Raw genomic sequence first — 26,373 nt, forward strand, 5'->3', positions numbered from 1 at the left:
TACCCTCAGACCAATTCCCATGATTCCCTCATCATGGGCAGATATCATTTCAACAGATGTCAAGAACAGCTAAGTGCACTTAGGCCTATTTGTTAAATTCCTGGGGGGAGGTAGATTGGTGAAATTCATCCTGTAATTAAACCGCATATTTCTTTCAAGCTGCCTCTTCCCTCTTCCCTTCATAATCCCTCTGCCTTGCATCAAATCATTCAGGCACTTATTGGCCACAATCAATACAATATGAGATCCATTCATTTAGTCCCTGGGAGGATTGCTGGGAAGAGCAGCCTTGCTCTGCCAGCATTGCCACAGAGCACCTGGAGAGGATTTATGGCACCTCCAGCCCCTGTGCCCACAGCTCTGGGCTGCAGCCAAACCCACAGGGCTGGGATGGGATGGGAAGCACTGAGTGCAGCCCCCAGTGCAGCCCAGCCCATCCCTGCATGCAGAGCTGCAGCAATCAAACCCCAGTGTCACTGCCATATTTTCTGAAAAATCCCTCCACCGGGATTTCTTCTCCTGGCAAGCTGAGAAGCCTCAGAGAAAAATGTAAATAATAATTATCTGATTTGCTTTTCCATGTTTTGCTGCTTTGGAATGTGGTTTGGAGATGGTTTATCCAACATGTGAATTGTTTTTAATTAATGACCAATCACCATCAGCTGTGTTGGACTCTGAGGAGTCAGGAGTTTTTCATGATCATTCTTGTTAAGCCTTCTGTCTATCCTTTCTCTATTCTTTGGTATAGTTTATTTATAATATTTATATATAATATATATATAAATATATATTATATAGTATAGTTTATATATAATATAGTATAGTTTATTTTAATATTTATATATCAAAGCATTCTTTAATATAATATAATATCATAAAATAATTAATTAGCCTTCTAAGAACATGGAGTCAGATTCCCAATCCATCCTTGGTCCTGGGGACCTCACAAACACCCCGGCCCAGCTTGCCCTGCTCAGTGCCCCTCACTGCAGTCAGGGAAATGGGACTGGAGAGAAGCACCCACGAGGGGTCTCAGGCACAGGTGCACTTCAAACACCTGCCACCCACATCTCCTCTCCTGCCTTGTATCCTGCACATCTTCCTCTTACTAAATCTGGTTGGATTTGGCTGGGATTTGGTTTTATTCTCATAAATGGATGAAACCAGCCATTTATTTTTATTTATTTTTAGAAAGCAGATATAAACAGAATTCTAAAATTAGCCTATGTTTCATTTTTAAGGATATACTGTTGCATTATATATTTATAAGCAAATATATCAACGAGGTCCCTAACATGTAACTGTGAAACTGAGGGCTTACAAGTGTCAACAAGAAACCATATTAAAGGCTTCATAAACCCCAAGCATGTAGCACGCTGGGAAACTATCAATATGTGCACCAAACAACGTGTCATTTGCAATTAAAATTGTATTTGTACAGAAACAAGGACTAAAATTGGTACACACACAGATTACTAATGTGCTAGGCTAACTTGGGAAGGGAAGGAAAAAAAAATTCTGAGGCTTAATTGGATTATTTCGCTGCAACTGCAAAAAACAATCTATCAGACAAAAATTCCATAGAAATTATTCGCATTTAATTTTTAAAGCAGTGGACTGATTAGAAAATGTTTCTGTCCATTTCATAAAGGGATACAATTTGTAACTTTCAGATTAGCAAATTCTAATTTTGGTGATGTTTTGTGGTCAGTTTGAGCTCATTTCCTGCGACAGCACAAGGGAAAGAGCAGCTGTGTTGGGGTTGGCTGGATCACTTCAGACCCTGGGGAGGCTGGAGCTCTGAAGGAGAGGATGGAGCTGTGGGAAACCCAAGCAGACCCAGCAGCACAGATGTTTCAAAAGCTCTGCCATGGCCCTGGCTGGATGCACCTGCTAACTGAAATTCCTCAAGATTTTCTTCCCATCTTTTGATTTTAGCTTCAGGTTTGAGCTTCTCTATGTTTCAGATTCTCTGCTGCTTTAGTGTGTGGGTCTGGGCTTCATATCAGGGGATGCTGAGCTCTGTGCACAGAGCAGGGAGACAAAACAATTCCTGCTCCAGCTGGGCACCAAGGACAAAGGATCCAAATCTCAGCCCAAGAGCACAAACCCCGTGGGCTGGAGAGAGAAAAACAAGGGTGGGACTGCAGGGGCTAAAGCTGGAATGGGACAATGAACTGCGAGATGCAAATGGAGCAGAACTGATCCCAGGGAGAGACCCCAGGAGCAGTCATCCATTTTTGGGGCCATTTTGGGTTGTGCTGCCCAAGGTGGATGCATTGAGGCCTCCTAATAAGTCCCTAATTAATTCTTTGCCTCTGTCCAGCCTCTGTTCTAGGCCAGCCTTCACAGGGCATCACTTTCACTCCTGCTCCTAATATTTCCATTGTCTCACCTATTTAAGATTTTAAAAGACCACACCCTTTATATTTTCATTTCTGTTATATTTGGGGCTTTTTTAGGGGTGGGAGTGGTTGCTTTTTTATCTAAATTGAGTGGGAAAAACAGTGTCACTTCAGAGGTTCTCAGTGTCACTTCTCAAGGTTCTCAGACTTGTAATAAATTATGGTTAAAACAACCACAATACATACAGGAATGTTTTCAACAGTGGGAGTAAACAAAAAAAAAGTTAAAGGTACACAAGGTAATCATTCTATACTGCAGAAAAACTGGTAAAATCAAAGAAAATAAAAGTACTCCACGTGTTTTAAGGGATTTGCATTCCTTTACAACGTATTTTTTCTCTGTGACTAAAGGTACTTGCTAGTTGAAATTGGTAACATCAATTACAGGTTCAGCACTAAAAAAATTGGAGCAAGCACAGCCATTCATTTTATAACCAATAACCTTTCAAGTTTATGAGGTTAACTTGAGTGGAGTCCTGTCCTAACTGGAGAGGAAAGCCCAAACCATTGCCATTTATTCTGGTGACTCTGGCACTAACTCAGAGCCAGAAATTCACTTTGGATTTTGTACCTTGGCCTTTTCAGGACATGTTTAACCAGATTATTTTTGTCTTTCAACTCCACAACCTCATAAGGAACTCGGCCACCTCCTAGACTCACCTGGTGCGTGCTCTTGCTCAGAGCACAACCTCTGGTGCAGCCTCTGATAATCCCCCCTGAAATTCAGGTTTTGGGGTTTTTTGGGGAGGGGGCAGTGTTAGAAAGGCATCTACTCTCCATTCATCTCTAATAGAGAATTTCACAAACATGACTCTCATAAATGTCCTTTACTGTCCCATTGGATTAGGCAGGAACCTTATGATTGCTCCAAAATTTGTAGGAAAGACAAATATCTCTTACCAAAAAACAAACCCAAACAACAGCAATAAAAAAACCACAAACAAACAAAAAACCCAACCAAAAAACCAAACTAACCAAACCCAACCAACCCCAACCCAACCCAACCCAGCAAAACCAACCAGAAAACCAAACAAACATAAACCAAACAAAACCAAACAAATAACAAATAAAAAACCACCAACACCCCAAAAAACCACAGCACCTGCTGAAAAAAGGAACACAGTGCATACTTTCACCATGGAAACACACTGCCTTAACCTCACACCCCTGAGAGCTACAATTATGCACTCTAGAAATTAGGAAATTATTAGGAAAAATACATTATCATCCAGGCAAATACTTTTATTATACTTTAATTCATCAGAAATATTTCTAAACTCTCCCTGGGGAAAGAGTACAGTTTAAAATTGCTTACATCTTTCTTAAACGCTGAAATAAGCTTTCCTGTTTCATCTTTTATAATCTTATTGTAAAGTTTGCAAAAACTGCTGACTTGGTACTGCAAAACAGATAATTATTCCAAATATCTTTTTTGGGAGGTATTTTTCTAGGTATCCCTAATTATTGTCTGCTCTTTTACATTTACTTCTGGATGTCACGGAGATTTGCAAACAACAACAAAAAAGACCCAACACAACAAAACCCACACTGGGCACACCTGCTTAATGACAATAATGAGGTTACCATTAATTCCTAGAGCTGTCACTGCAGTCTGGGCAGGCAAATAACAGAGGCAGGTAGCTTCAGATCAAAAATGATTAGTCTGAGGGAGTTTTTTTTACTATTACTTTGAGGACAACAGCTTCATTCCATCAGCTTTTTGGGTTTTTTGTTTTTTCCCCAGGTAGCCATTTCATAATTACAGGAGAACTGCCTGAGATAACTCCTCCACTTGAAGGAAACGTCTGCTTTCACATTTCCACCCTCTGAACTCCCCTAATTTTAAATTCCCTCAATTGTAGGAGGGCAGAGGAGGAATGAGCATTTCCCTGAGTGCTCTCCCAATCAGCAGTTTGTGGATTTGAAACTTCTTGGGATATTTCTGTGTTTATTTACAATTTCCTGATGGATTGATTCTCCATTAAATTCTCGAGTCTTTCCTTGGACACAAGTACAGATCTAGAATTTGCAACATCCTGTTGCAAAACCTGCATGTGGCATCTGTGAGATGCTTGTTAAGGTGTTTCAAACTAAAAATAGATCCAACAGACAAGCAAGAGGAACTAACCCAAACATGGATTCAAAGACATCTCCCTTAGGACTATTTCAGTTTACCATTTATTTTATTTTAATATGTTACCTCTGGTGTGAGCATTTTTCATAACAAGACCTCTTATCCCCTAAAAATGGCCTTAAAACTACGTTAAAAGGCAAAAATAAGTCCTAGAACATCAAGTTTCAGCCATTATCAACTTTAAGTCATTAGTATTCATAACTATTCCAGTAGAGCAGCACAGATGCAAGAAAAGCAATTTTGTCTCAAACTAAGTAAGGTGGTGAGGAAATTTATTAGTTAGAAAAATAAGTAAATAATACAAAAAAGTCACAAAACACTGAAGTGACACATGGTAAAAGTAGCAAAAATATGGAGAAATGCAAGAGTTTTCTGCAAACTCTTTATTTTATCTCATTTCAATTACCTTCTTTTCCAGCTATAATCAGGTATAACAACAACTTGGCTCTTTACAATAATTACATTCTAACTGTGTGATTGCAATAGCCTGAAGGCTCAGACTTGGTAGCACCTACAGATTATTCTATTTTATAAGTATTATTAAAAGCAAATTAAGGAAAACTAGAAGAACAAGATTAGCATTATATAAAAAACCACTGCACTAGAATACCTCAGTAGGAAAATAAATGGTTTTCTCCTTAAAACAAGGAAGTATGAAGTTAAGAAAGTTCCATTTCAGACTCCTAAAGGAAGAAGTCTTGTGCTACTATTTATTTTTATTCTAACATTGCATTTCATTATAAAAGTGGAGAACATAGTGCCCATTTCATATCTTTTTGCAAAAACCATTCAGACTTATTTTGTTTGTAGAAATCGTGGGTTTTTTCCCACAAAGAGCGAGTAGGAATGCTCATCCCTTTGCCTAGGGCAGCAGCAGGACAGACACACAGACTTCATTCTGAACTGCTGAGTCTTAGCAGCTCCCAGGGACACCAGCCAGGCTTTGGTGCTCTGCTTAAATGATCCCCACTTGTCACAGACATCTTTTATGAAAAATCCTTTCCTTAGGATTTTTCCTCCTGAGAAGCTGAGAGGCCTCAGGAACAAAATGTAACCAATGATTATCTGCTGCTGTGGAATGCAACAGGTGCATCTGGGATTGGGCTCATGTGGTTGTTTCTCATTAATGGCCAATCACAGTCAGCTGGCTCAGACTCTGTCCAAGACACAAGCCTTTGTTATCATTCTTTTTCTATTCTTAACCAACTTTCGATTAAACCCTTTCTTCTATTCTTTTAGTATAGTTTTAATGTAATATATATCATAAATAAAATCAGCCTTCTGAAACATGGAGTCAGATCCTCGTCTCTTCCCTCATCCTAAGCCCCCTGTGAACACCATCACACTCACTCCCTTTTTTTATTTCAGGAAAGCCCTTTCCATCCTCAGAATCCTTTAGGCCTCTGCTGTTTCATGTAAGATTATCTTCTCTTCCCCTTCTGACACCAGTTTCCTTCCCACCCTTCCATAACCACTCTGCCCCTACAGTTCTCAGGCACTTCTGTGTAAAACCACCTCTTTCAACCTGCAGGATGCAGAGCCCACAATCACACACAGGAGTTTCCCTCTGGCAGCTCCCAGCTCCTCCCAAGCAATCCATCTGTTAAGGAAATGTGGCTGACAGAGCCCTCTAATGAATGTTTGTAAGCCAAGCTAAAAGCCAGTTCTTCATGCTCACCCAATCTCTACCCCACTTTCTGTGCCCTCAGCCAGCCAGATGATAATAATTCCTGCTGTAATTGCCCTCTCCCATTATCTCTGTCAGCTCCTTGTCTGCCATCAGCTTTTTCCAGGGGCTCTAAGAGATGCCTGTCCTTGCTTTCCCACTCTTTTCCCCACACATCTTATTTTTGGCCATTTATCACCTCCTAAGACATTTTCACATGACTCATGGGGTCAGCTCTCTAATGTAGACATTTGAAATTAAATCTTGTCTTTGTCAAATCTCCTCATGGATATCTAACAAGGCTTCAATGTTAAGCAGAACTTTCTTTCTCCTATTTCCCACCAGCTTCCAGGCCCTCCTTTTCCAGCTTCCCATAAATTCATAATTTTGAGCTCATGGGAAATCTTGCAGATTTTTTTTCTGTGCAGCATTTCTAAGATCTAGCACTTGTTATCCATCTGGAGAACTTAAATTCTCCTTTCATCACATCACTTTACAATTAACCTTTTTTTTTTTCCATCTTGGCTCTACTCATGACCTTTCAGATTGCTGCTGCCAGAGCAACTTGGTGAAATTATTGTTCAGACCATTTCAGGCACCTTTTTGGTGGTTCAGACCATTTCAGGCACCTTTCTTATTGTCCCCCTTCTATCCCCTCAGACAGTCTCTCCACCTCTTCCATGAACAGAAGCAGCAGGATGGCACCTCTGCAAACTGAATATTAACCCCCTTATGCCTTTAGAAAGTGATATAACCCTTGATCAGTGATATCAGTGGCATCACTGAAGTGATGGTGAAAGGTTATAGGATAGCCAAAGCACAGCCTGGTATCCCCCTTGTTAACATCTGGAATACCATGCAAGATTCCACAGTTCATCACTGATCTCTTCTCTCCATCCTAACACTCACACTTTTTCTCTTTTCACAGAATTAGCTAGGTTGGAAAAGACCTCTGAGTTCAGCAAGTCCAACCTTTTCCCTTCTTATTTCCCATTCTTAAATTCTGAAATGGTTTAGGCTCCCTTCTCCATAGCTGAAAACATGACACCAGTTAATTTGCTTGCAAGGCTGAGATTTTGGAGAAAATGGGGAGAAAAGTACAAAGGTGTCACACTCTAAAAGCTTTAAATGTTACACTCAGGATCATTTGTATCATTTTTGTTGACTCTTATCCTTTCTGTAATGTATTGTTTTGTCAGCTTCTAAATTACTGATTTTAATCCATCAAGCCAGGCAGGCCCACAATCAATTGAAAGGTACAAGAGCAAAAAGCTAGCTCTTAATCATTATTAGTTCTTTGTTCAAAAGAACTCTGCTTTAACTTTTGATCTATGTACCTCAGACAATGCAAAATCTATTTGTTTGAGTTTAATCTTAATCAGTGCTTTGTCTGGTAATTAGCCAAGGAGGATGACAGCATTCTGGGGTAATTTCTAATGGTTCTCACCAAAGAGAGTAAGATCACCTCGCTCAGAATGATGTTTCATGCAGTGTTATTTTAGAACACAAAATAAATAGAAATATGTGCAAAACATGCATAGAATGAATCATACATCCCACTTTTTCTCTCAAGACAAATATCTTTATATATAAAAAAAAAAATTTCTTTTTTTTTTTTTTCCATGCCTCCTTCCTGAGCTGCTGAGTAACTTCTAACTTGCAGAGAGGTAACAATAAATCAAACACAACAAATATTATCCAGTGCTTTTAAGAGATATGAAAAACTCTGGAAGTGTACAAGCACACACAGCATGCACCAGATTTATTAGTGAGGGAAAGGGTTCTCCAAGCCAAAGCAGCAGTGACCCAGCTTTGCAGACACACTGGTACATTTTGCTGCCCTGATTTTCCTTGGCTGCCATCTCTGCTCCAGCTCTCAGACACAAAAATCCATTTGACCCCAATACATGGCCAGAGGTTGTCAGCCAGGGCCTGGTTCACTGGACACCCCAAAAGCACCAGGAAAAGCTCAGTCTGTATGGGCAGGGCTGGAACCAGGAGCCTGTGGTGAAAAGGAGTCTGACTCTCCTGGCTTGATTTTGCATTATTTTAATGCCAAATCTACACCTTGTAAGGGTGCAATGTTGCTCTCTAGGTCTCAGGCATTTTGTCAGTGCTGTTCAGGACACTCAGATGAAAGAGTTGACAGCTCATGCACCACCTCCCAGCAAAACTCCTCCTGTTCAAAATGGAACAATGCACAGGGAATGACCTGCACAGGGAATCTCTGCCTGGAGCTGATGTCCAGTTTATGACAAAGGCTGCTTTGCTCTGAGTTCTTTCAGCACAACAAAACCTTGCTAAGAAAACTTGAGTTTTGAGGGTGAAATGGAGCCCTAATAAAGGCAGTGGGAGCTCCTGTCATTAACCACAGCACAGCAACCCCACCACATCCCAAGATCAGGTGGTTCAAAGAGCCACTGTCAGCTCCCTCCTGCTGGGCACTTCCACTTAATGACAGCACTCCCTGCAATGCCTTTGGGAACATCAACTTATTTTATGGCTAGCAAAGGGAGGGGTTTTTTAAAACATGACTGTATTATTGTAAAATTCTGCTAGTATCAGAGTCAAAAAAAAGTAATTTTAAAGTTATACCGTCACCTTAAATTCTTTTCTGTCACTGTGTACTACATGGTTATGTTTCATATCTCAAGGTGTAAAAGAAAGCAATGCTCAAAAACAGGGTTAAACACCTGGGGGATGCAACTTTATGGCATTAGCCCTGATTATAAACATAAAGGTAAGTGATGCATTGTAATAGAATCATCTTATGGCCCAGGCTAAGACTAAAATGTAAAGCTTCACACTGTGCTCACCACGTTCAGTTAAAAGCAGAAAAAAATAGTGTTGCATTTTCCCCATCCTCAGCAGAACTGCCATCCCTTCTCCCAGGGTTTTCTAATCCTTTCTGGCACCTGAGGCATCTGAACAGTTGGTGGGAAGAAGTGAAACTGTGACAAAGTGAGTCTCATTTCAGATTTACAGTCCAATCACTCACAAAACCTGCCAATTCACTTTATGGCATGTACTGTGAAAATTCATTATTTAATACGAGCCTAAAAAATCTATTGGTGCACTACAGTAGCTTGACTTTGAATTATAAAAGAACCAGGAACTCAGTATGTGGTGTCTTTAGGCTTGGAGTGAGATAGGCCAGCATATACTTCAAATGTCCTTTGTATGTTCCACTCAAGCACAACATTTGTTCAGCCAACAAACTGCTCTGTTTCAGCATTTTTCTGTTTATTCTTATCTGACTGCTATATATGCATTAATCCATGTACTCATGTATGTGTTAGGTGCTAAAAAAAAGGGTACAACAATAAATGACCAGTCCAGGTTAGAAATCATTTTGATTTCAAATAATTTTCATTAAAAAAAAAAAGAAAGGCATTTTAACCCACTGGTTTTCAGAAAATGGAAATCATAACTACTCCAAGCAGCTCAACTCACTAAATACCTTTGCTATTTTATAACCACATGACTTAGGGGAAAAAACGCAGTTTAGGGTCTGTGGAGTGCATAACCATGACTGTGTGAGGTGATGCTGATGCTACCTTAGAGCTCCCCACTCCTCACTCCTCCCCAGTCCGGCCTTTAGAAAGTGATATAACACTTGATCAGTGATATCAGTGGCATCACTGAAGTGATGGTGAAAGGTTATAGGATAGCCAAAGCACAGCCTGGTATCCCCTTGTTAACATCTGGAATACCATGCAAGATTCCACAGTTCATCACTGATCTCTTCTCTCCATCCTAACACTCACACTTTTTCTCTTTTCACAGAATTAGCTAGGTTGGAAAAGACCTCTGAGATCAGCAAGTCCAACCTTTTCCCTTCTTATTTCCCATTCTAAATTCTGAAATGGTTTAGGCTCCCTTCTCCATAGCTGAAAACATGACACCAATTAATTTGCTTGCAAGGCTGAGATTTTGGAGAAATCTTCTCTCCATCCTAACACTCACACTTGGAGAAAAAGGCAATTTCTCCATCCTACAGACCTGCCAAATGCTAAGAGGATAACAGAAAAAAATAACTTGCACAACAAGAGAGCACCAGGATGTCTCAGGGTGTTTGTACTCGTGCCCAGCCCTGCTGACTCGAGCTGCACAATCAGAACTGCAGCATCTCTGTGTCTCTATAAAACTCAACAAAGTGAGCAGGGGCTGGGCCATTCATCTTGGTAAGAGCCAGACCCGTGGGCTTGGAGCCCAGCAAATGCACACCTTGATGTGCTGTGATGCTCCCAGAGCACAGCCCCACCTGGGCAGGCTGCACTGCCAGCTCCTCTCTGCCTCACAGAACATCAGAGCTGCAGCACAATATTGCGGTTTACAAAATGGCAGCTAACGTCACCATCACATTTTCTGAAAAATCCTTTCACCAGGATTGCTTCCCTGAGCTGAGAAGCCTCAGAGAAAAATGGAAGCAATATTTATCTGATTGCTTCTCCTGGGTTTTGCTGCTTTGGAATGTGGTTTGGACATTGTTTACCAAATGGTAATTGTTTGATTGGTTTAATATGAATTGCTTTAACTTAATGACCAATCACAATCAGGCTGTGCTGGACTCTGAGGAGAGAGTCACAAGTTTTTATTATCATTCTTTGTAGCCTTCTGTCTGTATCCTTTCCCTATTCTTTAGTACAGTTTTAGTATATTATTCTTTAATATAATATAGAATCATAAAATAATAAATTAGCCTTCTAAGAACAGGGAGTCAGATTCCTCATTCCTCCTCCATCTGGGAACTCAGAAAATCCCACAAACTAGCACCAGTTATGCAGTGAGATGGGTTGACTAATGACTGCATTTACAGCTGATGACTGTTTTAAAGTTACACTCCAATTTTTTCATTATAATTTTATGCTACAAACATCGACAATTAAAATTTTTGCAATTATTTATCCTAACAAAATTAAAACATGCAAAATAAACCTCAGCTAGACCATAAGTTCTGTAAGTTTTTTTCTTTCCCCCTTTATGTCTAATTCATTCTCTTTAATTCCTTACTTGTATAGCAGCAGTTTGATATAATAAACCAGAGTTTGTAAAAGCCATTAAGAGGAAGCTTGCTAGTAGCAATCTTATTAAGATACCTCATCAAGTAATGCTGTAACATTCTCACATCAACTTCCTTCAGCTTTTCATTGCAGCATTTCTAAGTGGCTGAGGTTCCTAAAGTGGTTTTCTGTTGAAATGATGAGGCAAAATGTCTTCATGGAGCATAGAAAGTAGAAGCAACGTAAAAAATCAAGTTCAATTCCAAAAGTATTTTTGAAACATCGGTTAATGCCAGCAATACTGTAGCAGCATTAATTAAAAGAAGGGCAATTCTCACAGTTCAGAATGAGAATGCCCTGTGTCAATTCTGTTAGCTCATTTTTGGAGGGTAAATTGACATTCCTTCCCCTGGCACCCACACTGTGATCTCTCCTCCCCAGTCCCTCTGGGCAGAGAGGAGTCAGGGGATGCTTCCCCCTGGCAATTACAAACTCCAGCCCAGCACAGTCACCATGTTCACCCCAGCTATCCCATCCTTCTGAGTTCCAATAACCCCAGCTCTAAAACACTGAGAACAAACATTCACCCAAAAGCGGAATGCAAGATAAAACACCATTCATGAGACATATCAGACAGCATCTTTTTTTTTTTTTAAAAAAATGTGGTTAAAAGTTATACAGCTACTGTACTTCCTAAGTCAGGATCAAGTTTGCTGCCTAAAATATGTTTGGCCTATTGAATTATGAGATTTCTAGTTAAAATTAATATCAAATGATTAATAAAAACGGAATAGATTTTTTTTTTCTTTTCTAAACATCTTCTCAAAAATCAAGTTGCAATACCCTTTCAGGATTTCATTATTTTCAACTGTCTTACACACCAGCCTTGACTCTATTAATATTTCTCTTTCACTGTCTTTCAGGATACACATTTTTCTTCTGGTTGGCAAGCACCCAATACTTTTGGTTTCTAACAAATAAAGCCACAGGACAAACTTCTCATACATGTTACTTTTCTACAAATCCCAACACTTAATTTTACTTCTCTATCAAATCTCAAATATTTTGACCCTTGCGGGTTTATTTTTTTTTTACCATCACAACCAAGGCTTTTAAGAGGAAGAAAGCCAATTGCTGGAATTCCTTGCCAGGTAAAGGTAACCTGTCCACAAAGTTACAAAGTCCAAGACAATGACAGCAATGCTCTGCCTGCTCCTGAGACCAAGTGCAAGATTTACACTCCCAAACCCAAAGAACTGGGTGCTGTTAAAGCACTGTCAATGCACTGCTAGGCTTCCCAAGAAAGGGGGCATGCAGAGCTTCTGCAAACATGTGCCACAATCCCAGAAACTTCCTTGCAGTGCAAAGGGAATGAGGGCTGGGATCAGCACCCTTGCCATGGAGCTGCACAGTGCACACACCACACCCGGGCACTGGAGCTCACACCAACAGCTCAAACCAACCCTACACTCACTGGCCAGCTTCAATTGCCTTTCCTGATCTAATAAACCATGGCTGTACCCATGGGGGTGCTCAGAGTGAAAAACAGCAACAGAAGGAAAGGGGAGTTTGCAAGGGAATCCACGTCCTGTTCCTTTTCCCATTTGCAATTGTACCTGCGGAACAATTCTACCTGAGAATGAAGACTGACCTTTAACTTGGAGTAAGGAAACCTCCTTCTCCCCCCCACCATTTACAGTTTGTGTCTTCTCTTATATTCTTGTGGAAGAAGAAAGGTTTAGTGACAACTCCACTATTCAGACTCTGGAGACTTGAGTTCCATTGGCAACCTTCAACAAGGCCCTCCTGGCTGCACCTTCTTTAATGAAAATTAGAACCTCAGAAGCACCAGGGCCAACTAAAAGTCACAGAATGACTAGCTTGGAAGAGACCTTCAAGATCATCCAGTCCAACCCAAAGTTCTCATAAAAAGGAGCACAGAACAGGAAATTGCTCTGCTCAAAGACATGAGACATGGGAAAGGTGAGAAAATCACTGAGTGATTGGGGAATGCAAGGAGACAACGTCGGGTTCACTTTTTCCTCAGGATAGGCTCTGTTCACCCTCACTGTGCTGCTCTGAATTCTCTCCACTGGGCCAACATTTCTCAAGCATAGCAGCCAAGGCTGGACACGGATCTCTGGGACAACCTTCCCTTTCCTCAAGGTATCCTAGCTGAAGTTGACATAGCTTTTTTGTACTATGAAAGATCATTTAAAGAACTGTGCAAAAGGGTTTATTTTTTTTACTTAAATCCACAGTGTCAGTTTTAATTCAGTTTCCACTAATGCAGAATATGCAAATCTTGATTTTCCCTTTTTTTTTTCTCTATAACAGTTTGCACTGGTGACATACCTGAAGGGGCAGGACATCTGTTCTGCAGCAGTGCCAATTGGCCAGCACCAGCTGAATTCTCAGAGGCAGCCTGGTGATTGCTCTCATTTCCCTGCACTCACCCAGCTCTGCAGGAGAGTTTTCTGATCCCAGCTCAGTGATGCCTGCACACCGAGCGTTGGTGAGCCAGGGAAGTGTTCCCTGAGCAGCCTGGGCTGTGCTGGGCAGCCCCTGAGCTGCAGGACAGCCTGGTCCAGCCCTGGCACCAGCAGCTCTCCCCAGGAGCCTGGCCCTGCCTCTCCCCTGCAGTGCAGCAAACACCCTACAGGCAGCTGGGTTTGGGCAGAAAACCATGCAAAAGAAGGTGACTAAAAAGAGAAGCAAACTCCCTCCACAGCCACGGTGTGTGCAACACCTTGGGCTCTCCCCTCCTGCACCCAGCCAATCCTACACCAGAGCAGGGTCCCCTCCTCCTGACAGGATGATGCTAGATTTACTCTCTATTGCTATTCCTTTTTTTTTTGTTTGTTTTCTTATTAAACCAGTCAATTTATTAAACCACTTTTTTCACACCTCTCTTTCTGAGATGCAGGCAGATCTCAGACCCCTCTCTGCCCCTCCTTGCAGGACTGGGGATGAACGTGTACCTGCAGCCCCCAGGGCACTCTGTACACACAGAATTCACTGTTCTGCAGGGCTTACACACTTTTTACACACTTTTCTACTTCAGCACCTTCTCACTGTGTTTGTATTAATTGACCAGTGAAGTAATTACTTCCTCCAGAAAGAAATCAATTTAGTTTCCTATATTTTCCTTACTTTCTTTGGTTGCAGCCAGTGCAATACAGATGGCCAGTGTTGTTTCTAACCCTTCCTGTTCAGTTCCTCAGGTGTACAAAAAAGGTATTTCTTGCCCAGATTGCAGTTCCTGTTTCCCATGCCCCATCAGTTATAGTCGTGCTTCTGCTGCCTATTTCTCCTTGTTATTGGATTGTGGAAACAATATTTTTCCCACATTGCTTCCTGTTCAGTATTAATAGACTATTTCAAAAGGAAATGTTTAAAATCCAAAAGCAGTATTCTATGCAAGCTTCTCTTCTCCCAAGCATCACATAACTATTAGCAACATATGGCATTGTTTGCAAGAAGGACATTACTTCCTTTGTCCATCCCTTACAAGCCTGCAAATGTTTCTGGTGTTCCCAGCCCAAGTAATCCACAGCCCAGAAATGCTGCAAAATTCTTTTTTAACTCTAATGTTTTCACAAGGGCATACCTTACTATGTTTTATAAACCTACTTTATTTTATTACATGGATTCATATAAAAACTATAAACCAGGTTTTATATCGCTTTCAGCTTTTGACCATTCATCAGTTTTCCATGATAAAGCCCCGGTGAAATCAATATCCTTGTAAAGCCAAGCTGTCAAAAGTTACTAGACTATTTCCAAAGGCAATTCCAGTGAGACAGACTACCAGATGTTTTCAATATATTTTATACAAGATTGCATGATAATTTTAGTGGGACTGAAGGAAACAATACAACAGGTAGTTTTTGGAGGTTTGACATTTTAAATAGCGAGCTCAATTGATTTTTACAAGATACCAGAGACAGAAATGCCACTTCTGGAAAATTTATACCCAAACATTCATCCACAGAACTTAAGAGCAATTGTGCTGTCAAGCAGCAAGGAAAGGAGATGGCCTTTAGCAACAAAGTCACATAAAAATGTTCACTGTACCTATATGTGTATGAGCGTGTCTGTACCTATAAATATATTTAATATTTAAAAAATGTATATTTAATACACACACATGTATGAGTGTAAGGAAGCATAACCACCTCACTGTATTAATTTTGCCCTTCTGCTGATTTATAATTTTATTTCTTACAGAAGACTACCAATTATGATAAAAATTCCCCTTATAATTAACTCAAAATTTTATTAAATCCAGCTTTTATAACTTTAAATATAATAACGCCAGCCAAGCCAGGGCAAAGAATATGTCTAGTCATTAATTCTACTTGTATCATTTCTCATTCCTCAAAAAAATGGCAATAAAAGGATCCCTCCTTAGAAATCAGCCTGGCCATGGCCATACTCATCTCCATAATAGCACAATTTCCAATTCACGCCTCATTTTCATTAATGTTTCCAGCTATAAATTTTTAAGCATATGATAAAAAATTTCTGAAGCGGCATAAAACTAACATGAAGAGGGAGTTCATTAGTATGTGACCCTAATTAGAAATTCCATATTAACTTCCCATTTCTACTTGTGCATATCCAGCAGCAGCAGGCCTAATATGCTGTGTACCAGTTGTACATTTGTTTTAAGAGCTGTTGCTCCCCTCCCTTCCTCATTTTTATTTTTACACAATTTCTATGTTTCCCCTGCTACTGAATAAGTCAACAGACAACTGTATCACAGCAGCACCTTTGGTGTCACAAATTATCCTGGAGAATTGTAAGGAGCTACCAGCTCAATGCTTTATTAATGATACCAGATCATAAAAAGAAAGGGGAAATTGCTGACTCCAACTCTTTTCTAATGTTGGGTGATAAAAATGCTACTTCAGGATTCAGAAGGTTAAGTTCTAATGTGTATTTTGAATAGAGTATGCTGAAATAATTGCCTCATAAAGCAATGCATTGACCAGCCTGCTAATGGCTGTATAGTGCAAAACTCAGCAAAGAGTGCCAAGCTTACTGGAAAAAATGCTGTGGCACTGCTTTTGTAGCTTTCCACGTTAAGTTAACTTTACCCTTTTCCACTCTTTTTGGTTTTAATCCTGCCAAAAGTAAACCCTCCCACCTAAACCTTTACTGGCTCCTTTCCACTGCGTCAGGAGCAAATCATTAAAATGCAAAGCCCAAAAAGCAAACACCCAAGTGAATTTGGACACAACAGTAAGAAATCAGAATCACATTTCACTCATATGAACCCAATCACTAATTTATTTTTTTGGTTTTTTCTGCTCGTTTCATTTTGATATCAAGCCTGTAGCCAAACTGAAAGCAAGGCAATAAGTGCTTTTTAAAATATGGATGGAATTGCAGCTTATAAACTTCTGATTAACAAGAATCTGTCTGATAAAGCAGAGTCCTTCCTGACAGTGCACACTCTCAGCATCAAACCAGCAGAGAAGTGCTTCAAGCCTGTCCCTGTTTATAAAATACCCAAACACAATTAAATACATCAAAAAGAGGCCAAATGTAGAAGCACAGAATACTCCACAGGTTTTAGCCAGAATTAAGGAAAAAAGAAGACATGAAAATCTCCTGCCAGGTACCACTAAAACCCCAGACTGGGGAACTTGGCAGGCCAAGAAGGCTCCACAGCTGTGTTTCACAGACCAAGGCGTGTGAGCAGCAGAGATGCCCAAACACACCAGAGTGCAGCAGAAAATACAAGAATGGCATGAGTGACAGTTAATACTAGGTAATTATCTGTTGGAATTGCCATAATCTGAGAGATCTGAGGTTCCTTTATCCTCGCGTTTTGAGTGAATAAAAATAAAAAATAAAAAAGTCACATCTGTTTACATCTGCACTCCTAGAATAATGCTTTTATCCAGGGACCATTTTCTCATCAGTGAGGCTTCCAGCACACAGCTCCCACATTTTCAGCCTCCTGCTCTCCTGCAGTCAGGCAGTGGCTTGAGGATGGATTTGGTTCAGTCACTTGGACTGTAACTCATGAGACACACTGTGTCCTGTCACTGGCACATTCTCTGGAAAATCCCTTTGCCCAGGAATTTTCTCCTGGGAAGCTGAGAGGCCTCAGAGAGAAATAAAACAATATTCTCTGATTTGCTTCCCCTGTGTTCTGCTGCTTTGGAGATTGTTTATCCAACATGTGAATTGTTTTTACTTGATGACCAATCACCATCCGCTGTGTCAGTCATCAGTTTTTCATTAGTATCCTGTTAAGCCTTCTGATGTATCCTTTCTCTATTCTTTAGAATAGTTTTGCTCTAGCATTCTTTTATATAATATAACATCATAAATAATAAATTAGCCTTCTAAGAACGTGGAGTCAGATTCTCAATTCCTCCTTCATCCTAGGGACCCCAAAAATACCACAGTGTCCAGAGCACAGCACAACTTCCCAGACACCTCATTCCCTCCCCAGGGCCCTGTGGAGTGGTGCCATCATCCCCCAACCTTTCCCTGGCTGAGAGGCATTTATTTACTCAAGACTTACTTTTACTCCTTTACTGCCATTTCTGAGTTCTCTTAGAAACTTATTTTGATTTAATTATTCCACTAAATGTTTTCATTGAACTCTGCTTTAACAGAGGCCAGCTGACACTCAGGTGACAAAAGCTGTAATATCACACAAGATACCCAGAATTTACCGTTCTGATGCCAAAAAAATGAGGCCATTGTAGGTGAAGCTCTCAGTGTTAGCATTTACTGTCCCACAAAAGGAGAATAAAACCCAGCGTGGCATTTTTGTACTGATTAAAGTACAAAGCCATAACTGCACATTTTAACTCTTTCTCCCCAAACTGGGCAGGTAGAGCTTCAAGCTACACTCAAATGCTTTGGTTTTGACTATTTTCTATAAATCTCCTTGTTTTGTTGGGGTTTCTTTCTGTACCTGAATTCAGCAAGTTATCAATAATTTTGAGCAGAGAAGCAACAGATGAAAGCACACCAAGTTCAATGATAAAACTCCTTTTGATTTCAAAGTTGTTGTTTTAACAGTCAGATACAATGTTGATTACTACAAATATCTGAGAACTTCATACAGAACATGAACTTCATATTCTGTATGAAGTTCTCAGATATTTGTAATAATCAACATTCATACTCTGAGCTTGGATGTGCTGGGGTATCAATACAGAGAGTGGTGAGACAATTATCAAAGTGGAATGAAAACTTTCTTAGGTTACACATTAGTCAAAAAATCACAAACTATGAAGTGCAATGAAAAATTTCACTGAATAATAATATACATGACCAGCACTGCACAGAAATAAAGCTACAGTGAAGGTACAAAGTTTTAAAAAGTCCTTGGTTCTGTCTTGATTGACAGATGTGCAATTTTAAAATACAAATGATTCATGAAAAAACCAGTGACATCTCTCTACCTTATAAAAACTAATGGATCAGAACACTGATTACTGGAAAAATAAATCAGCTTTTGAGATCTTAAGATGTCATAAACTAAGCATCACACACCGTGGATATGAGATTTATTACCAGACCCATTTGATTGATTTATTGTTAGTTTTGCAATCAGTCTTTTCAACTTTTTTTTAAAACTATTATCACTAGTGAACAAATATATTAAAAGCCCTTTGAGTGCACTGTGTATCAATAATTTCATCTTTTAAAAAATGATTTATTGCAAGTAGTAATTAAAGATTCAGCTTTATTTTTGAAAGTGCCCCTATACCTACTTTTAATGAAACACAAACAAAATAAAAGCAAACCAGAATGGCCTCTGCAGATTGCTGCCTTATATGAAAATTCACAGGCAACTAAAATTCCTGATTCATTTTAAAGGTAAAAATGAAAATTATTTTCAGTATTTCTATCCCTCCTCCTCCACACACATACATACTACTTCCCCCCTGGGAAATAGTAAAAAAGAACTATTAGTTATTACTATAAGTAGTAGTCAAAATCCTGTCAGAAGGCAATTTTGATGGATTGCTATTTGAATAAAAATAAGACAGGCATTGTATTTATATGACAAGTATAGATGTGAGATTAAATGATATTATGAAACCGCAGAATAATCTTTTCTAATTATCTCTGTTTGGATCAAGCACATTAAGTTGAGACAAGCCAAAGTTAGCTCCAATTCACATAACTTAGCAACAACCTGACCCACTTGAAATTTCTTTTCTAAGACTTGGCTGACTTAGCCAAAGCTAAGGCACACATCTTAATATAATGGGCCAGAACATCAATCAAGACTTATTTTTACTCCTTTCCTGCTATTCTGAGTTCTTTTAGAAACTTATTTAGATTTAGTTATTCCAATACATGTTTTCATTGAACTCTGCTACTTTTACACATTTTCTACAAAAGCAATGGGAAAAGGATAAGCATGGGAAGATCTGGCATTGAGCAAAGGGCTATAATTTGGAACTCAGTGTCTGCCTTTATATTTACAACAAATGGCACCTCCACTCCAGCCTAGCAATTCTTTATGCACATTCCTCTGACTCCCCAATTCCAGGCTTGCAGCAGAGCTCAAATAAACCAGATCACAAGTACAAGAGCAATCAGAGAGATTGAACCAGGTGGATTTGAAGGGAACCGGACACCTCCAGCTGGGTGCCTCAATCACCCCAGCTGCTCTGAGCACTTACTCAGCCCTATGTTGGGACCCTTGAGCTTCCCATCAAAAAATTCAAAAGACAAAAAGAATTGCAGCCACATGCAGATGGGTAAGAAACTCCCCTGAGCTATCAGAGTGAAGGTTTAACTCCAGTGAAAACTCCACTACATTTATTAAGTGAAATCATGTCCAGGAAGGATGTTTAGGGATGTTTCCAAGAAGGTATTTCAGTGTACCCTGCACAAGGAATTCTCAGCCACTGGTTGCATTTTGGTCTCCAGAATTGCAGCCCCACACAGTCAGTCAGGCTGGAAGGGGCCTCGAGGGACTCCAAGCACAAACTCCTGCTTGCAGCACAGTCATCTGTGAGATCACACCCCTGGGACTGATGCAAATGCTCTTTGCCAGCTTCCAAGAGGGGAGATCACACAGCTGCCTCTCCAAGCAACCTCTAAAGCTTAAATATTCCCAGGAAAAAAACTTTTCCAGTTTGAACCTACCTCATTTTAATTGCATGATTGCATTTCTCATCCTCTTGCCACAATGCTTCTGTGGAGAGCCAGGCTCTGTCCTCCCCATCTCCTACAGGTCCCCAGGGGCTGCTCTTTGCTCTCCAAGCTGAGCAATCCCTGCTCCTTTGGGGCGTCCTCCCAGGCTGGGCTGCATCCCCGACCATCCTGAGGGACCCTTTGCCCCAGCAGTTTCCCGTTTTTACAGTTCAGAGGGGTTTCATAGTGCAGAGGGCACAATCACTTCCCAATCTGCTTTAATGCACAGCACCTGGGCCGCCAGGTGCCAACAATTACCCCACCCCAGCCTGCTGTGATTGCTGCACCTGAATTTCTCTCTTAGTGGGCACTAAGGATGGTGCCAGGGCAATCTCAAGAAAGAAACTCTCAGAGAGGGGGAGCTTGAGGGGCCAGGCTGCTTGACCAGCAAAAAAAGACTTTAAACTAAAAAGGGCAGTGGGAGAGGTACCAGCACCCCCCAGTGCAGGGGATGAGGAGCAAAGGGAACACAAAATCAACTGAAAAGGCTTGCATGGAGTCTCCTCCAGCATCTCCATGTAAAAAGGAGCAAGGAAGTGCCTACAGAGCAAAATGATGGGCAATGTAGTAAGGCACAAGCAGCCCAGCCGCTCCTGGACGTGGGGTGCACTGGTGAATCGGTTCCTGCTGGTGCAGCCTGGGGCAGGGGCGCAGAGCACCCTCAGCAAGGCTGGGAGGAGGGGCTGAGGGTCATGCTGGCATCCAGGGATTCCACAAATCCACTTGATTCCTTTGAAATCCACGGATTTCTGTACTGTGAGGGGCTCTGAACACAGGAGAGTTTGCCCAGACAGGCTGTGAGATCTTCCTCATCCAAAAGGTGCTGGACTACAAGGAGCAGCCTGCTCCAGGACACCCAGGGCAGCTGCAGGCAGACACTGAACACCAAGCCTCGACTTTGGCCCAGAAATACTGTGCTTTTTTCCTAATTTTCCACAAAAATGCCACATATAGAACGCAGCCATACAATTATGTTACAGATGAAGTGTGTTCTAACTTAGATATTTGTTTCTAAGTTATTTTTGTTGAATGCAAAACTCAAACCAGGCAATGCAGACAAGATTGCTGGGATTTTCTATAATATTTTTTGCTGTACTTTTTCTGCATTTATTTGTCTACACTCTTTGTATAACCCACCGTAGAGTGAGATTAACAGACCAAGACAGGTTAAAGTTGCTGCCCACAATATTATGAATTATATTCCTACTTCATCTTGATTTTGTTGAGTCTTGACTTCATCTCACTGCTGTGTATTCCACTGAATTTGGTTCTAGAAATCTGAAGAATACTGGAATAATTTCACATTTTTGCTTTCAAGAGTAACATTCTCAAACACAATGCAATTCACACAGGTAGAGACGTTGGAAAAGAAATTATTTATGCTTTCCTAGTGGCTATATATTTATAAGGAACCTTATTTGTAAGCTGCTTCTCTCATATGGGGCATGAGTATTGTAGCATTGAGGGGGAGAAAGGCTTAAAAATATCTGTACAGCAAGCAAAGGAGGGGAAAGAAAACTCACACCAAGCCAGTGCACAGTTGAGTCCCCTTTCTCTAAGAGAATTACACTTACTGACCTGGCTGCAGAAAAAAACAACTCGACCTGATGAGACCTGAACATTCCCAACTCCCAGTCATGCAAACAAGCATAAGCATGGCTCTAACTTGGCACAAAGCTGAAAGCTTCCTTCTGTGTCAGTTCTTTTGAGTTATGTAGAGCTAAAAGAAACAGCCTCAACTGGAAGCTATATTTAGGAAATCTGAAAATTTTAAAAATAGGACTCAGACATGAATCTGCAGTGCCATTAAGCTGCTAGTTCAAAGTCTGTGTGTGTGACATATTGACAACTTTTTTTTTTCTGGTTGGATTTTTATCTTTTACCTTCTCCCTCTCTTGCAGTGTTTTGTTTTGTATTTAATTTTTTAACATACATCTTTCTCTATTGCTTCCTCACTAGCACTGATAGCTCCAGCTAGTTCATAAATTCCATTGCTGCCTGCTGCCATGGGATGTGGTCATGCAGAAAATATTTCATAGGGGAAAGTGTTAGCTAGCTAGAGGCAGTATTGTCGATCATTACTGGGAACTGCAGCCACTGGGATGTGACTGTGTATTCATTTCATGCATTATAACACCTAATGTACATGACAAAATGTTGAATATTAAGTTAATTCACAAACTAGAATAGCTGGTGTTGCTGAAGCTGTAAAAAAAATACATGTTATTGTTCCTTCTCCTTTTCCAGTGCTTTCTAGCAACTAGAAAATGGTTTGGTTTCACAATTGCCTAATTTCACCATTTATTTTACCTCGATTTAGTTCATTAAAGTTTGAGCAATGCTTTGATGTCCTTTGCTGGAAGTTACCATGCAATTTTACTATTGTCTCTTCATGCTCCTGCCCCTGTAGACATTTGTGATGACAAAATCTGCCCTTAACTGTCTTGTACACAGCAAAATTTTCCATATATTAGAAGCTAATTTAATTGACACTATTCAGAGACAACAAAAATAAAAATAATGCCTACAAATTGATGTTATGGTCATTATTAACACCAGGAACCCAAATGGTTAAAAGCTAAGAAATGTATGAAGCAGGTGATGGATTTGTACAGAAAATTCTGAGTCCAGGAATGAGAATATAGCCACAAGCCCAGTCAGGCTAATAACCTACTTGCAAAGGGAAAATGCAGTGTTGAGCACACAGAGGAGTCACCAACCTCACAAGAACTCTGGTTCCCAAGTTCTTCATTCCCAATCAGGAACAAACAGGTTACACCTTGGCCTTAGAAAACCCTGCAATAAAACTGAGCAGGAGGAACCTACTACCACAGGAAAGTAATTAAATTATTTTCTTTGGCCACGGTTTCCACAAGAGCACAGATGTTTCTTTTGAGTGGTGAAGAAATGCAACAAATAATCCATTTTCAGCCTGAGGTGTCATCACACTGCACCCCCAGAACACAGATGATCAGAGAGAAGGAAACCAGGTTTCCATGAATCAATTCTGCAGCTCCTGTGCAGCCCCAGGAATTCCTAGATTATTCCTTTTTATTCCACACCAATGCTTGTAGTACTGAGAAACAAAGACAAAAACAAACAAAAATACTCTGAAGAAACAAGGTGATTTTTTGGAACTCCGTATTTTGAGTAAGAATATTGCCAGGTGACAGCTGTTTAACCTTTGTGATGCGCACTGGGGATGTGATGGGTGAAATTAGACACAAAGTTGGCTGTTGCCCCATTTAGATCCCATTCTGTTAGCACTCAAGTAATCCACTCAGTGCTGTGAGCCACAACAGCAGCTCCCTACCATCACCTCACAGTCCCACAGTTCTCCCCAGAGGAAACCAATGCAGCTGAAAATACCTGATACAAAACTGTGCATGGTAGAACATTTTATCCACCAGGGAAAGAAATGGCTCATGGGGGGAAGACAGCAAATCACCAAACACAATGTGACAAAACACAGTGAAGATCTTTGACTTCTTACACAGCCTAAAGGTCATACTGGTAGGATGTTAAAAAGCAGATTATTTTAAATATATTACAGTTTATTGTTATTTACAGTAATTTATATTGTATATTTCTATTTTATAATGTATATTTATATTTTATTTCTTGTTGTTTACAGTACTGTATGACAATAATAACAAAGAGCCAAGGCCTCAATACAAATCATTATGCCAAGTTTAAAATGAAGACAGCTTGGGAATCCTAGCCTCCTGAGAACAGGACTGTGTGACATGGAAACTCATGGAGGTGAGCCTCCACTGACCTAGGAATAGTTCACTTGAACATGGAAAACATAACACCATTTTCAGGAGAGGTCTTGATTTCAAAAGGACAGAAGTTAAACTGCTGTGACAGACTTTTACAATCAGTGTTCCTTTGAAAGAGCTGTGGGATGAGGTGGAAAAGCCCTGCAGCAAAGGAGAGAGTGGCCTTTCCCTTGGGAATTCCCAGGAATGCTCTCTGGGGAGGGTCAGCACGCGGTGGCAGAGGGGAACTGGCTGCTGAGAGCCAGGAAAACACAGGGATGGGCAGGGGGCAGCCAGAAGGGGCTCTGGGAGCTGAGAAGCTGGCAGGGGCTAAAGGGAACCTGGCAGAGCTGGTTCCAGCTTGCAAAGGCACCAGCTGAAACCTGGTCTGTGAGAAATAAATCACCAGAGTGAGAACCTGCCTTCATGGGCACAGCAGGCAGGAGAAGAGCTACAGATAAAACCCTTTTATTTATTACTTATTTGCTCTGAGTGTCTTCTGTTCAAAACTCTAAGTATTCTAGTTTTAATTCGAACAGAACCTGTCATTTAAAACATGCAAAAAGCCTTCTAGCTTTCTTTGGGGAGTGCTCTATAAAGAGAAGGTCTATTTAAATCCACTTCAAAGATCCAGCTGACTCAGGGTCTCATTGTGTGAGTGATCATATTACTGACAGCCAAAAATGAGCAAAATAGAATCAGCCTGCTATCATTTATTGGAACACTGAGGACTACATGCACTATCAGAACAGATTAATTAATTAATTAATTCTCAAGTAAGCAGGACAATTTTCACTCTGATGCATAGATTCTATCTTCAAACATTAAACACTGTTAAGTTTTTGGTGAATGGAGCAAAATGAAAACCTTGCTTTGTTCCTTCCAACAAAACCAAGCAAAATCCCTCGACAGAGTGACCTGAACACCTGAGACCTGAACCTGCATCAACCTGCAGAGAAACCCCTCTGGCTCCAGAGGGAAATTCCACCCTGCCCCAGGGTAAAAAACACACAGCAAACGCCTGCTGCCAGTGTACCACAAACCATAGCAAACTGCCATGGAAAACATCTGGCTTTTATACTTCTAGTATTGCCACCAGGCTCTGGAAAAAGAAAAATTATTCTTGCCACACAGCACCAACATTTTTGAAAGAGTGAATATTTCTGACTTCATGCTAATTCTATCAGTCTAGGACAGGACTTTCCAACTTTACGTGCAGATTCCATTCTGAGAGTTGTCACCACAAAATAAAAAGCTTCAAAATAATACATTATTAATAATAATAGTAATAGAAAATAAAGTATTTTGTTAATATTTAATAATATTATTTTAAAATTTAAAAACAACTACATTATTAAAACAATATATAATTAAAACGATATAATTACAATTATATAATATTATATAATTATATAACTATAAAATTATATAATTTATAATTATAATTATAAATTAGATAGAATTGAAACAATTATATTATTAAAAACTAAAATATTTTGTTAATTTTAATTATTATAATTAATGATAAGTAGTAGTAGTAATAGTAATGGTGGTGGTGAAGAAATATATTCTTGCTTACTGAAAAAATAACTTTTAAGGCCACAAGTGGGAGTCAGAAATCCAAGTCATGGAACTCCTTTTGAGCAGAAACATGGAGCAAAAGCTCTTGCCATTGCACTCCCAACTGTCTTGCAGTTTATATTGTGGCTGGCACAAAGAACATTTGCTATAGAAATGATCACTGAAAACTCAGAACAGTAATGGGGTAGCAGATTTTAACTGCTTGACTAAGTTGAAATTTGTGCTTTCTGTGGAACAACGGTAATTTGTAATTGGAGGCTCTGTATGGTGTTTTTCTTCTACTGAGAAATCCCAGAGCCACAATGATTGTTTTCCAGCACTTTTCAAGATAGTAGAGCAGGAACTCCCACACCTCACACTTCCCTGGGGACAGGAATTATTCTTTACCTTTTAATAGATTGAAAAACACAGACTGAAAACAATAAAAAACAATAGACTGAATATGAAATGTAGCTCCAAAAACTTGCTTGCAAATGGTAATATGCCCATTTGCAAACTCAAGCAGCTCTGAAGTTGAAATAGGAAAATATTGAGAAGTTAAAAAATGTTTGGTACATATTATAACTTCCTATTAAACAAATGGGACTTTTTCAACCAATATTCTTAAATATATATATGTATAGGCATATGGACCCAT

General features: G+C 40.0%; 1 protein-coding gene across 22 annotated transcripts in view; it reads right to left on the reverse strand.

Moving 5' to 3' along the window:
* RBFOX1 (RNA binding fox-1 homolog 1) overlaps positions 1-26,373 on the reverse strand; it is a 1,183,000-nt gene that overhangs the window by 392,879 nt on the left and 763,748 nt on the right. The gene's annotated exons all lie outside the window — the stretch shown is intronic.

Source organism: Molothrus ater, chromosome 16 (genome assembly GCF_012460135.2).
Source record: "Molothrus ater isolate BHLD 08-10-18 breed brown headed cowbird chromosome 16, BPBGC_Mater_1.1, whole genome shotgun sequence".
Taxonomy (NCBI): domain Eukaryota; kingdom Metazoa; phylum Chordata; class Aves; order Passeriformes; family Icteridae; genus Molothrus; species Molothrus ater.